Raw genomic sequence first — 14,474 nt, 5'->3', positions numbered from 1 at the left:
TTTAAGCACAAAATCATACCTTTGAAATTATTTTCATGTTAGTAGAATAAATATTATTACCTAGAGGTAATATCTGAATTTATGATAATTTTTCATTAAAGTTTGCCCATAGATTTTTGCATAATCGTAAAATACGAATTTACATAATTGTACCAATTTTCTTAAAATTAAAACGTTAATTTCTAAAAAGATTGTCTCTCTTTGGTATGTTATTATTTTAGAATTACATCTAAAAATGTGCACTAGTTTTTATTTTATTTTTGTGCTATATTGTGTAGAAGATTTTATTTTTCTTTGAAGTGTTTGATGATGTCGAATCTAGTCAAATCGTCCCATTTATTTTTGTTTGTTTTTACACGGTTTGTTATAAAGGAAATTTTAAATAAAACTTCCATTTATAGCCAACGAGTTTTGATTTATTAAATAATTAACAGGGCTACAAAAAAAAGTGAATATTTCAACCAAGTTATGATTTTTCCTTCTTGAAGATGGGATAATAGGTCATCTCAAAAAAAACCACAACCAGTTTTTATACACAACGTTTCGGATTTATTTTAATCCTTCCTCAGTGAGTTAACGCAATGGTTAAACAGTGGTCGTCAGTCATTAATATTTATAACATTTTGTTCTAAAAAAGAGCCAGTGTGGTACATATTTAAGTCTTTCAGTCTCCGAACAAACGTTTTAATATTTTGTAATATTAAAATATATACATATTAGATATTAAAACGTTTGTTCGGAGTCTGAAAGACTTAAATATGTACCACACTGGCTCTTTTTTTAAAATAAACTGTTATAAAATATATAAAAGGATTTATTTATTTATTTGACAATGTATAGGACTTAGTAAATGGAATATTCCGTCTAAAAAAAAGCTGCAAGTTTATTCCGTAGAAATGTACCCAGTGTTTATGATCAACAATATTACAACACGAAATCATTTGTTCGTGCTTATTTAAAGAGAAGTTTTTAATGTGGTTAAAGCTAGTTTATTCGAAAGGAAGTCGTAAAAGTCCAATAATGCGCCGTCAGGTTAAAAATGGAGTATTTACTGTAAAAATGTGTATGCACAGACTCGTTAATAGGCATCATCTCAATAAAAATTGAATCACAAATTCTCTCATGGATAGAAACAATTTTCATGGATGTTCGGATTGAGAGATCCACGCTCAGATATTTAAAAGGGGCAATTCTGTTCTCGGCGGAGGGGCTTTTATGGGGTTAATATTCCCAATTTAGGTTGGAGGGCTAAAATTTCGATTAAGCCGGCAACAGAGTTGAGCATTGCGGGTCTAACGGGACCACATCAACTTCAAACATTCAATTAAACCGAGAGCACAATAGAACAATTTCCATGCCGGCCCACATAAATTCCCATTCTTAGACCATAGGTCCTCGTTTTTTCTCCTAAAGTACGTCCGATTAAAAGGAAATATTTACTCATCGATTCGGTCGATCCGTGATGAACTGACGCTCCGATGGCGTCTTAATTTCTTCCAAACGAGAGAGAAAACACATCGATGGTTGACAACAAATAAACCCACATGCGACACGGAACAATAGCAGTAAAACACAACGAGAATGACAAGTTATTGATCCAAATAGCTTTAAATTTTAATTATCATGATCATTTGCCGTCATGGCAAACATGGCAACAAAATATGACACATGCTTACGTTATATTTCATCATGTATAACAATCAATTCCGTTCAAATGATAATCCAGCTTTCCCTGAGGGCAGGCGCATGTATTAGGCCGAAAATAAATATGCCAGATTTTCGTTTCAATAGCGCAAAAAATAACACAAAACACAACACTGAAAATACAGAACATTTTTGGACGCTTCTAATCCGCTTTAAATTAATCAAAGCTCAGACATTGACGGTATCCGATCAGACAATTGATGTCGATCGATTTACTGTAAGCCTAGTGTTATTAAGTTCTTGGTTGATGATGATGAAAGGAGACTAGAAAGTTGGGGTTATGATTCCCAAGCACTGCAATCTTCTGGTACATTGTGCTTCCTAGTTCATTAGTTTAGTCAGTCAATTCGATACTCCATTTAATAGGTCATTGACAGTCGTTGTTATAATCCATTTTCCTGGGTTGTATCTCAGATTACGTCTACATTGAGCGGTTGTTTCATATTCTAAGATATTGGTGGCTGTTTCTTCCTCCTCATTGCACAAGGAAAAGGAGGTCATCATTAAATCTACCCCCCTAATCAAAGCTCAGATGTTGACGGTAGCTGGCCAGACGATTGATATCGACCGTTTTGCTGTTATCCTAGTCTTGTCACTAGACGTCGAGTCCGCGGCATCATCACGTGAAATCCGATTGTGGCGTTTAATACCCGCAAGACTATCTACACAAATGAAATAGACATTACAATAGTACAACTCGTTGCATTAGCATAATAAGAAAAATAACGATTTTCCAAGTCTCGAACTGAAATTCCTTCAAGCTTCTACTCTACAGACGAATTTTTTTACAATTATTTATAAATGTATTGATCATTCAAAAGTACCAATTAAATACGACGCAAATCATATAATTATTTCTTCTCCAAAAAAGATAAAGGGTTTAGATACATTTTCCTACAGTAGTGTGGTCGTTTCGGAGCCTTTTGTTTCGCTGTTTTGATATGGCAGATGCGTTTCGGCTTCTCGTCATCTTCTATGCAAGGCTTCTCGAATATAAACCCTTGATTAATATGATTATTGAGTATTACATAGTATAACTAAACCAAAAACAAATGTTTTATCAGCAGCTTGGTTCTTTCGTTCTTTTATTCTACATAAAATCGTTGTTTTTATTTGACATTGGCTTAAAAAAGGCATGACTGGCAATTACACAAATAAGACCAAATGTTGCCAAAATTTGAAACGCGGGTAACAAAGAAAAATAGCAGTGAACATCGGAAACGACAAAAAAAAAAAAATAGAGAGAGAGAGAGAGGGAGCCAGTTTCGGCTTCGATAGATTGTCCAAATGGCAAAATCTGATAGACCAAAAAAGATAACCATAGGGTCGGAAAGGAACAAACTGCAGACTAAACAGCCCGCAGTTCAAACAAAGTCGTTTTGTTCGACGAAACCTGTACACCAACAACGCAAAGATCTCACATATGAAAACAAAGTTCAATTTTAAGTTTTTTTATATGATCTATTCATGATTTAATTTTAACATTGCACAATATCAAAGTTACTGAAAGAGCCCAAGCCCCAGCGAGACAATTTTCTTATGCAATAAATAATTTGGGGGAATGTTTGGTTCAATGTAATCGAAAATTAAATAAATATATTTTCTCCGCTTGTATACAAACGTTGTAAAATCAGGCGAATGTGAGGCGAAGGCTAGATGGACTTAACCCAAAGTAGATGTGACGAAAATCAGTCACCGGCTCGGCGTGCAACCTCGCACGGCAGTGACCCACTGACGAGGCCGGGGCAAATACGTTGTGCCTCGGGGGTGAGCTGTGCCCCTTCACATTACAAAGTAGTAAATTATATAACGACGGTTTCTCCCTAAATAAAATAGCAAAAACAATGTCACCTTATCAAATAATTAACTTTTTTGACTTTTTCATAATTAGCGTTTTTGATTAAAGGAAAAAGATACATAATAATCAATAAACAGCTACGTATTTTAAAATTGGATCGAATCAGGCACAGTCACTCAACACCAACCAACAAAAAGTCACATTTCAAAGGAAAATTAACAATTTTTTTAGACATGAAACCCTACTATTCATACATAATTAAGTAAGGAAACAAGTCCAAAAGTCATGAAGCATTTGCTCAGTAGACTTCTTAGCAGTAACGCTAATTTTTACCATTACACTAACTCGAGCATTACAGCCGGCTCATGTTTTCACATTTATACAACTGAAGTAACTAAATTTGTCTAAATTTAAAATGAAACTAGTACAGTTGATCTCGACATTAATTCAACTTGTAGTTTGATAGTTAGATGTTAGATCTTGGTCTGCCGATATTTTTGTATCAGGCACTTTCGGCAATATTCTATACAAATTTTAAATCAATTTTTTAAAAATTCTCAATGTTTCGGAGACCAGTAAATCTGAGCAACAGCAAATCTGATAACACCATTAGAAAGGTGTGTAAATTTACCATTAGATATCGAAAAATAAAATTTGCCTTTTAAGCATTTCATTTTGTGTTTAATCTTGAAACAATCCAGTTTTTGTCATTTCAGCTAGAGTTTTAATGTGCATTTAAATCTGAGCAATGTCAACTATGGGCTATCCAAGTACGAGAAACTTCTTGTATACATAAGCTTGAAAACCATTTACTTTTTTCCTAGATAAAATGATCATTAGAGGAAAAATAAGGTTTGCATAAGAAAATCATGATCAAAAGGTGGCGGATGCTTTTCTATTTCTTTATTCATATTGATAATAAAATAACAAATAATTACTTTTCTAAATAAAATACCGTTTCATTTGTAAGAAATATACAAAATAAGTGGAAAAAACAAGAAGGAGAAAATCCGCCTTAATTCCCTTAATAATTGACATTTTTTTCCAATGGGTTCGAACCCGGGACCTTCACCTTACAATTATGAGTGCCGTGTTAATTAATGCCTTAACCTTTGAAGCCACCGACGCCCCCGTCAAGCTTATTATTATACGAAGAAGTTTTTATAGCCCATAGTTGACATTGCTCAGGTTTAAATGCAGATTAAAATTCAGCTGAAATGATAAAAACTGGATTGTTTCAAGATTAAAATCAAAATGAAATGCTTAAAGGAATTATTTAAAAAACTTATTGATCACTATCTAATGGGAAAAATATCCCTCTTTCTAACGGTGCTATCAGATTTGCTATACAAATAGCAATACAATACAGCGGAAAACGGTTATGACGGTTTTAACCCAAAAAAACCAACAAAAAAAACAGCGTTTTGGACAAAAGAAATTAATTTATAAATATCTCCGAAACTATTGAGAATTTGTGAAAAAATATATAGAATATTTTTTGTTGCAAATTAGCTGAAGAGTCATTTCCTTGGGTTTCGTGCATAGTTTGTGGAAAGACCCTGTATATTAATTTTTTTTTGCGATATGAAATTTGATGGTACATAGAACTGTTTCAGTAGAGTTGAAAGGAGCATACAGAAATCAATGTTATCTTTTTTAATATTTGATGTCTATCCCTCAGGCAGGAGGTCGCGAGGCCATTTTTGTTTTAGAACTTCTAGGACTGTATTCTATTAAAAATGATTGGAGATTTTGCTGTGAAAATTGAAAATCAGGCCACGTTTTGAGCATTAACTTGCGAATAAACAAGATTTTAAACGTTCTTTTAACTGGACAATTTTTTGGAACTTTTTTTGTTAACTCTATTTGCTTAAATTTCTGTTAATTTTAGAGTAGCTAGTTTGTAGCAAAATTAATTTTTTGTTTTAATTTTAATTTTATGAACCATAACGTCATATTTAATCTGCGTTTTCACTGTGTTCGATTATAGAGGGTGAAAGAAATTAACCACATCTTCCATATTTTCTTAATAAGTTTAAGTTCATCATTAGGTGAAAAGCCATTTCCGAAAGTATAACCGATTATGTAGTCATATAAAATGTATTGAAACACTACGATAATCATGCATTTTTATAGCCAAAAATATCATTTACCAATTCTTTTTTAAATTCATTGTTTAATGAAATAGGAGAACGAGTTCACAAGTTGGAAAAATTCTGCATTTTGCCCCATGACGATAAAAAAAAATTCAAGATTCTGGTGGTGGTTCTATGCAAAGAATAAGTGTATTAAGTTCCTTATGTGAAGTGAATCGTTCCAAACTAGGAAAAAATTAAATAGGTACTTTACAAATGAGGGACATGCGTTTGGGAATTGACGAGTTTTGTAAAGGGTATGACGATAATTTTGAAAATACCGAAAATACAAAAGGAAGGGAGAAGAAAAAGAGGAGATAGGATAGTGCTTTCGAAAGGCACAATTTGGACACAAGGCGAAAATTAAAAAAAGTAAAAACGAATAATAAGAAGAACCAAAATGAACAATAAGAAGAGTCATTAATATTGACTACGTTCAAAAAAGGTTTTTCTTATTGTCAGCATGCCAAAATATACATATCTAAAATGTACAAATGTCAGTCAAAATACACACCAAAAGATGGACCAGGGATGGGTTGCCAACTGAAGCCATGCTCGCAGAATGTATAAGTGTATATGTATATTGAAGAGAAATACTCCTCTCACAAAAATATAACATCACACATATGCAGATACATAGTAGACATCTGTAGCAACAACACAAACAACATACTGACAGACCTGTTATAACACAATAACATACACTTCACCGCAGAAATAGAAGTAAACAACATTAGGCGTAACAATCACACAGAAGACAAAATATAATTTGAGATATACAGAAAAACCGACAGCCAATGTCAACAAACAAAAATACATGAATGAAAGACTAAAATCAATCCAACTAACTAAAGACAAGTACGAAAACGAAATAAAAATAATACAAAACACAAAAACAAATAACACCACAAAAACAGATACTAAATGTACAACATTGACAAATAGAGGGAAAGAAACCTACAAACTAATTAACTTATTCACCAAATTAAGCATAAAAGCAGCACTAACAACCACAAACACAATAGGCAAATTACTAGGCAAAACATTGACAAGGCCGACCCACTAGAAAAAGATACACACCGAGATGCGAATGTGGAGATAAATATACGAACAGTCAGACTAAAAATAAAAGACAGATAAAAATAACATATCATTTAGGAATAAAATGACGAAAAATTAATTTACGCGATTCACCTAATAGAAAAAATCACGAACCCTGGACAATGAAAACAAGTACGAAACTACTACACAACGTATAAAAAAGAAAAAAAAATGAAATACTCGGAAATTTAAAAATATAGAAAAATTATATTCTGAAGCACAAAACTAAAAAAAACTCATAAACTACTTAACAATAACTCACAAATATTTTATTAAAAATATTTCACAAATTAAAAAGAAAAAAAAAATTGAATATCAAAAAGATCGGCAAGAAAATTAAAAACGACCGACATACCATCTTTTTCCTTTAATCAAAAACGCTAATTATGAAAAAGTCAAAAAAGTTAATTATTTGATAAGGTGAAATATTGTTTTTGCTATTTTATTTAGGGAGAAACCGTCGTTATATAATTTACTACTTTGTAATGTGAAGGGGCACAGCTCACCCCCGAGGCACAACGTATTTGCCCCGGCCTCGTCAGTGGGTCACTGCCGTGCGAGGTTGCACGCCGAGCCGGTGACTGATTTTCGTCACATCTACTTTGGGTTAAGTCCATCTAGCCTTCGCCTCACATTCGCCTGATTTTACAACGTTTGTATACAAGCGGAGAAAATATATTTATTTAATTTTCGATTACATTGAACCAAACATTCCCCCAAATTATTTATTGCATAAGAAAAGTGTCCCGGTCTTTATATAATTTACTACTTTGTAATGTCAAGGGGCTCACCCCCGAGGCACGAAGTAAGCACAAGGCAGTGGGTCCCTGCCGAGCGAGGTCGGAGTTGCAAGCCGAGCCGGTTCGCACATACTTTGCGTTAAGTCCATCTAGCCTTCGCTTCACATTTGCCCGATTTTAAAAGTTTGTATACAAGCGGGAAAATATATTTATTTAATTTTCATTTACATTGAACCAAAGATTCCCCCAAACTCTTTATTGCATAAGAAAATTGTCTCGCTAGGGCTTGGGCCCCCCTTTCAGTAACTTTGATATTGTGCAATGGTATAATTAAATCATGAATAGATCATATAAAAAAACTTAAAATTGAACTTTGTTTTCATATGTGAGTTCTTTGCGTTATTGGTGTACAGGTTTCGTCCAACAAAACGACTTTGATCTGTGGGCTGTTTAGTCTGCAGTTTGTTCCTTTCCGACCCTATGGTTATCTTTTTTGGTCTATCAAATTTTGCCATTTTGACAATCTATCGAAGCCGAAACTGGCTCCCTCTCTCTCTCTCTCTCTCTCTCTCTCTCTCTCTCTCTCTCTCTCTCTCTCTTTCTTTCTTTCTCTCTTTCTTTCTCTCTTTCTCTCATCTATCTCGCGTCTCGTTTCGCGCATAGTTTGTGAATCACCCTTATACACAGATTAATTAATGATTGGAGATAGTAAAAACCTAAAAATGTGCTAGCTTGTCTAGATAGTCCAATCAATAAAATAAGTTTAGAACTTGCAATTAAATGATTTCATTTTATTGTTATATATACATTTATTTTCTTTGCAATCTTCGTCGACTTATATCCGTCGTTGGACCGACCTTTACCATCTTGGGACGTACTTATTTCTTTCCAATTGAAAATAGAAACGCGACGAGGTCAAAAGGAGGACCCTAAACAAAATTAGATGTCGGACGGTATCCGGGGACATTCAATCGGGGGAAACGAAAGCGCCATAAAAATGTATTTGGAACAAGTTTTAGCAGTGGGCTTTCTATGTGGGACGCATCTGCCCCTCGATTCGAGTAAGTACTGTTCCCTTATTTATCGTAACTGCTTCCAGAATTCTTTCCCTTTCGAAGCCCTCCAAGCCCCTTCACACTTGTTGACCGACAAGCCGTTTCAATTGAATTTTATTGCACTATGGAAATGTGTCCGTTTGACCTCGGGAAAACGCTTTCAGGAAAAAAGACCCACAACTGGATGGGAATTTTCACGCAATCGCAATTTCTTCGTCAATTCAAATTTTGGTGATTGATCTGTTTGTTAAAATAAAATTTTCTTTTAAAATCCTAAAAACATAGTCACATTCTCCAACAAAGCTAGTATGCCAACGTGGCAAAGATTTCAGGAAAACATAGTTCAATTCGAATAATAATCTAATTCCACTAATTTATTATATAATCTAATTAATATATTTAATATGTTGACCTCAAAGGCTAAAGAAAAATTAACTTTTTCTACCGATACGTGAATATCTTGCTTAGACTGTGGCAATTTATGATTGATGTATGAATATATGAAAGGTATTATATTTTCTATTGCATTCTATTTCGTTATTTACTTATGTTTGTTACAGGTGATATGTTCGTTTAATTCATTTATGCATATATTTTTGTTAAAAATGTTTCAATATCAACTTTTTGTATGAGCTATGATTTAAAGTTTTAAGTTGGAAATTACAAAGTTGTGAATTATATGTGGACTATATAAATAAAATACAATTAATTAAGGTTTTTAGTTGAGATAAAACAGTTAATGGCATGAGCGGGATTTGAACCCACGATCCTCGGCTTGATACGCCGCTGCTCTACCACTTGAGCTATCGTGACCTCGAACTGTTTTATCTCAACTAAAAACCTTAATTAATTGTAATATATTAATTGGTCAAGCGGACCACGAAATTAGTGAATTTAATAAAATACAATATTTCACGTTATCAAATAATATCACACTTTTTTAACACAAAATTGCAATAATAATTTTTGTTTAAATGAAAAAAAGGACACAAATCTCCAAAATAAGTGGACTATTGCAATAAATAATCTACAACAATCTACATTCATAATTTAAAATTTCTTCAAATTAGGCTCAGCTTGTCAACACCAGTCACTGCAAACATCCCACTTCGAAAAAAAAAACATAATATTTTTTATTTCATTTTTAAAAAAATTAGGACGATTTAGGACCGTTTACGATCTATTTATTTCATATGTATCGACGCTTTCAATGTTTTCATTTTATTGTTTTATATAAATTCATTTTCTTTATAATCTTCGTCGGCTTATATCAGTCGTTTGATCGACCTTTACCATCCTGGAACTGGGGAAGAAATTTATTTTCGATTAAATATTTCGATATTTTATTTCATTTAATTTTAATGAAGTTATCACTTATAAAACTCCATATTCCTAACACAGATATCAAAATATAATGATCACGGATTTATTTTTATTTTTTTTTTTTTTTTATAGAAATGTATTAATTCTCATATTGTTACGAGTGTTAATACCCAAAGACACAAAAAACGGACACTTGTATTTACATGTTTCTTTTCCAAAAATAACGAGTTGTAAAGATTGATATTCGACTTAAAAGTATACACAACATTAATAACTTGTTGTTTACCTTTACAAGGTGTTACTAATTCTTTTACACTCTAGATTAAAAATATTAAAAAATCACTTCAATTTCATCTTTTCCAGAGCCACCTAGTTTTTTAAATTGTTTTCTTCGACGAAACAATAATTTTGAGACAATTTTTATTTTCTGGAAAGCATGGTTATTACTTTTATGATAAAGAAAAAATACAAAAAAATGTAATTTTGTGTTATTTATGATTAATTCGTTGAATTTTTCCAGTAGTTACTTTTTTCTACTTATCATTGAATTGTAAATTCGAAGGGTATAACAAATCTTATTTAACGAAAATACTGTACTTAATAGTAATAGTTAAATTAGGGGCGTCGGTGGCCGCAACGGTTTAGGCGTTGACACGGCCCTCATCACAAAGGTCCCGGGTTCGAATCCAGCGGTCCTGCATTCGAACCCGACATACTTTCAAGCTTTTTTTTCATAAACACCGGCACCCTGAGGGTTTATATGATCTCTTCTGTTGCGAACCCTCGTAACAAAAATAATAAAAAATTAAATTTAAAAATAAACAAGTATCGAGACTTTATCTACTGCTAGTTGTTAACTCAGTTTTTGATAACATGTAAAAATTAGAAGTTTAAAAAATGAATTATTGAAAAATAGATAAATGGATAAAATTCAAAGGATTATCACATTATTATTATTTTAATCAAATCCGTATACAGGGTGTCCTTTTTAGATGGCTCGGCTGAATTCTCTTGGATCAATGACGCTATAAAAAACGTTTTAATATTTTTTTGTATAGTTTAAAATGTTTACCATTTTTGTAGAAAAATTACACAGGGCACCTCAGGCCCAGTCAACTTCAAAATTTCAAATACGACCCTATACGTCCTGACAAATCATTTTAAAGGATTTTTTTTACGAAGTTCGAAGTTTAATCGAAGTTTTAAAAAAATAAAACACTGAAAATAAAGAAACGGAAAAAGTTTAACGGGTTTGTCATATTATTATTTTTCTTTAACAAAAATAATATATACATGTTATTTATGTTAAGGCAAATAGACTTTTACATATTTATCACAATATTTTATAGAATATCTAATTACATCTATAACTCTGGAATCCTTTAAATAAACAAAAATGTTTTATGATAAGCAAAAAATAATTCTTCTTCAAAAAATAGTTAGATTTCACAAACTTTGTTATATATTATTAAATCGTTGAATTTTTTTTTTAGCAGTTTCATTTCATCACATAACTGAATCGTAAATTTTAGACAATAGTGTTTTAGTATATATCAAAAATATTGAATATAATCGTAACAATTCTGTCTAATGCTTATCTTAGCAAATTGCTATTATACAAATAAGAAATTTCATAAACTAAAACATTGAAACAGATAAAAATTCATAGGATTTGTCATATTAATTTTTAAAGGAAAACGGTGTATAAATTGTGTTTATTTTAATAGTAGATTTTTATATATTTTTATATATATCATAGATTATCTATTACATATATCGTTATGTTGTTTGTAGATTTTTTCACGTGAGTACAATGTGGATCGTATAAATTAATAATAATTAACCGAAATGTTAATTTTTTCTATCATATAACTGCCTAAAAACAGTTCAGTAAATTTTATTTACTTCAATTGGTAGATAAACTTTTATACATTTATCTAAATATTTTATTTATACAATTTTTTCAGTAGTTTAATTTTTTCATCTCACCAGAAGAATTGTAAATTCGGCAGATATAAAGTTTAATTCCAGGTAAATTCTGTATGAAAATTAGTAACGTATTTAATTTTTTATTAAAAAAATAAAATAAGATAAACGAAAAAAATAGTTTTATTATTTTAAGAAAGTCCGTAGTTTTTTTTAATAAATTTCCTACTTCATTTTTTTAGGAAAAACAAATTTTACAAAAGTAAAAGTTAAAGAAAAAAAGTAAAAAATATCCAGCGTTACATTAAATTTTTGTATGTTTCAGGAATTTACACTAATTATCGGAATTTCATTTTTTAGACAAAAATTTAAATTGTTCATTATGTTTTTAAAAAAATAAAAAATGCCGGCTTGTCGATGCAAAATGGTCATATATCTTTTTTTTTACAAGAAACAATATGTAATGAACAATTTTAAAAAAAATAAGGTGCTGATGATAAGTGCAAATTACCTAAACGTTGTAAAAATTAAATGGAAAAATGAAGCATTAAATTTATTTTTAAAAACCCACATGAAAAGGTTTACTGGTTTTTTAATCACAAAAAATCTACTCTATATAATACATATTATAATCTTATTATTTATCAAAAATATGTGTAATATTTATTTTAACAAATCGCTATAGAAAAAAAAATTAAAACAAACATTGGAAAACAAAGAAATGGAAAAACTGAATGAAAGGGTTTATCATATTATTTTTTTAACGAAAAAGTATATAAATGTTACTCACTTTAATGGTAAAGAGTTTTTATGTATTTATCTACATATTTTATAGAATAGCTATTACACATGTCACTGGAATCCTTTATGCTGACAATAAAAATGTCGTTTTACGATATAGAAAACCAATTTTTCTTTTAAAAGTATTTAGATTTCACAAGTGCTGAAATTTTGTGTTAGTTATTACTAATTCGCTGAATTGTTTCAGTAGTTCCATTTTCTCATCTCATCACTGAATCGTAAATACAAAAATATTGAAAAAAAATTAGATGTTTAAACAAAGAAAGCAGAGAAATGGATAAAATTCAAACAGTTTGTCATTTAAACAAAAAATAAACTACTGGATATAAATTAGGCTAAATAAAAGAGAGCAACCGACAGTCTTTTCTAGCTTCTAAATGTGTCCCTATTAATTTTATGCTGCAATAAATAAAATTGTTTGTTTAAATAGTTAAATTATTTCTCTTTATTATTCTGTACATTTGTTCTGAAACTCCTACAAAAAAGAATGTATTATTTATTTTGCATTATATTATAAAAAATATTTTATAAAAGCTGAATATATAATAATATATTGAACTTTACTTCTTTAGGGCGATAGAATCCCCCATAGGTAATAAACGCTTACTATGCAAACTACATGCACGTTTTATTAAATTTGTTATATTGTGGAGGTAACATTGGAGTGGACTTAATTACGACACCTTGCTCGGGGTTGTGCGATTGTTTGTTTTCATCCACATACAAAACAGTGTTAAAATTCAACGTGCTGAATATTAGTCGTATTGCTCGTATTAAAAAATTTCTATTTGTGAAATGGGCACAAATGAGAACGCTTTTGTATATATTGAACTGTGTTTATAAATAATGTACGTTTTACCGCTTTGGAGCAACACCACTCTTACAAACCGGTTAAAAAGGAACCTCAGCAATTGATCTCGGGGTCTTGAACGATATATCAACTTTTCAATACAAATCCATTTGACTCTTGAAAGAGAAACAGCACCACGTATCGTAAATTACCGTCTTCACAAATCTCATTTCTCCGTTTACTTACCGTCAGTCGATTTTCGGTTGAACTTATTTTACAAAGGATTTATTATAAAAACTAGTGATTTTTCAATAAGTTTTCAGTCGGAATTTGTAAATATTTTTAAAATATTTTTCCCGTGAAGAAACAAAGCCGTTCACGACTGTGATTTATTAAAGGGCGGTTGTGAAAAAGTGTGCTTTCTGCCGAAAACAGACGGATAAAAGTGGAAATTTAATTTTTTTTACCTATTCGGTGCATGACAGTACGACGACGAGAGACGAATGGATGTAACATGTGTCGCGTGGCGGTAACGCGAGAGGACTGGAGTCGGTTGTGCTGGAGGGACGCCGCTCCGTGAGTAGTGCGCACACGCGCGACTCCAGCCCGATACCTCCTCCAGGAATTACCATATTTCTTACCGACGATTTACGCCCGACGGTATTGCCCACGCTCCACCAGATACACTTTAACCTTTGCGTTTATGCTGGAAAAATTACCCGTGGCACTTTTTTACTTTCTTGTCCAGGCACCGTCATAAAAGGGGAACTCACAAAACAAACCCTGGACGTGTCTCCTTCAATGTTTACCGTGAAAATTTACAGTAAAATCTGTACTCATACGAAAACTAAAACCCCCACGTTCACCAAATCGAGTTTATTACATCCCCTTGTTTATTTATTTTAATGATCATCATCATGATTTCAAAATCGAGGAGATGTTAATATTTAATATAAACCCAAAATCTATGTATAAAAAAATTCTAAATAGAAGATGGAACGATAGTGTTTATTAATGGATAAAACTAATAATGTTATAATAATGGACCTAATAATATAAAATATATCCTATTAACATATGTAAATGAAATTTCTACTAAAT

At 31.4% G+C, this 14,474-nt stretch overlaps 1 protein-coding gene across 2 annotated transcripts in view; it reads right to left on the bottom strand.

Annotated features, from left to right (window-relative positions):
- Positions 1–13,962, bottom strand: part of LOC106667756 (lachesin-like) — a 204,629-nt gene extending 190,667 nt beyond the window's left edge. Inside the window, exon 1 of one of the 2 annotated variants that reach the window (XM_024229126.1) lies at positions 13,841–13,962. The gene's annotated coding sequence lies outside the window, so the exon portion shown is untranslated. The remainder of the gene's footprint in view (positions 1–13,840) is intronic. The other variant, XM_024229125.1, reaches the window with a different exon arrangement.
- Between the last annotated feature and the right edge of the window lie 512 nt (positions 13,963–14,474).

The sequence above is a fragment of the Cimex lectularius genome, unplaced genomic scaffold (assembly GCF_000648675.2).
Source record: "Cimex lectularius strain Harlan isolate CLEC.00 unplaced genomic scaffold, Clec_2.1 scaffold200, whole genome shotgun sequence".
In the NCBI taxonomy this organism is placed as follows: Eukaryota; Metazoa; Arthropoda; class Insecta; order Hemiptera; family Cimicidae; genus Cimex; species Cimex lectularius.
Note: the sequence above shows the minus strand (reverse complement) of the source record. Positions and strands in the feature narration are given on the sequence as shown.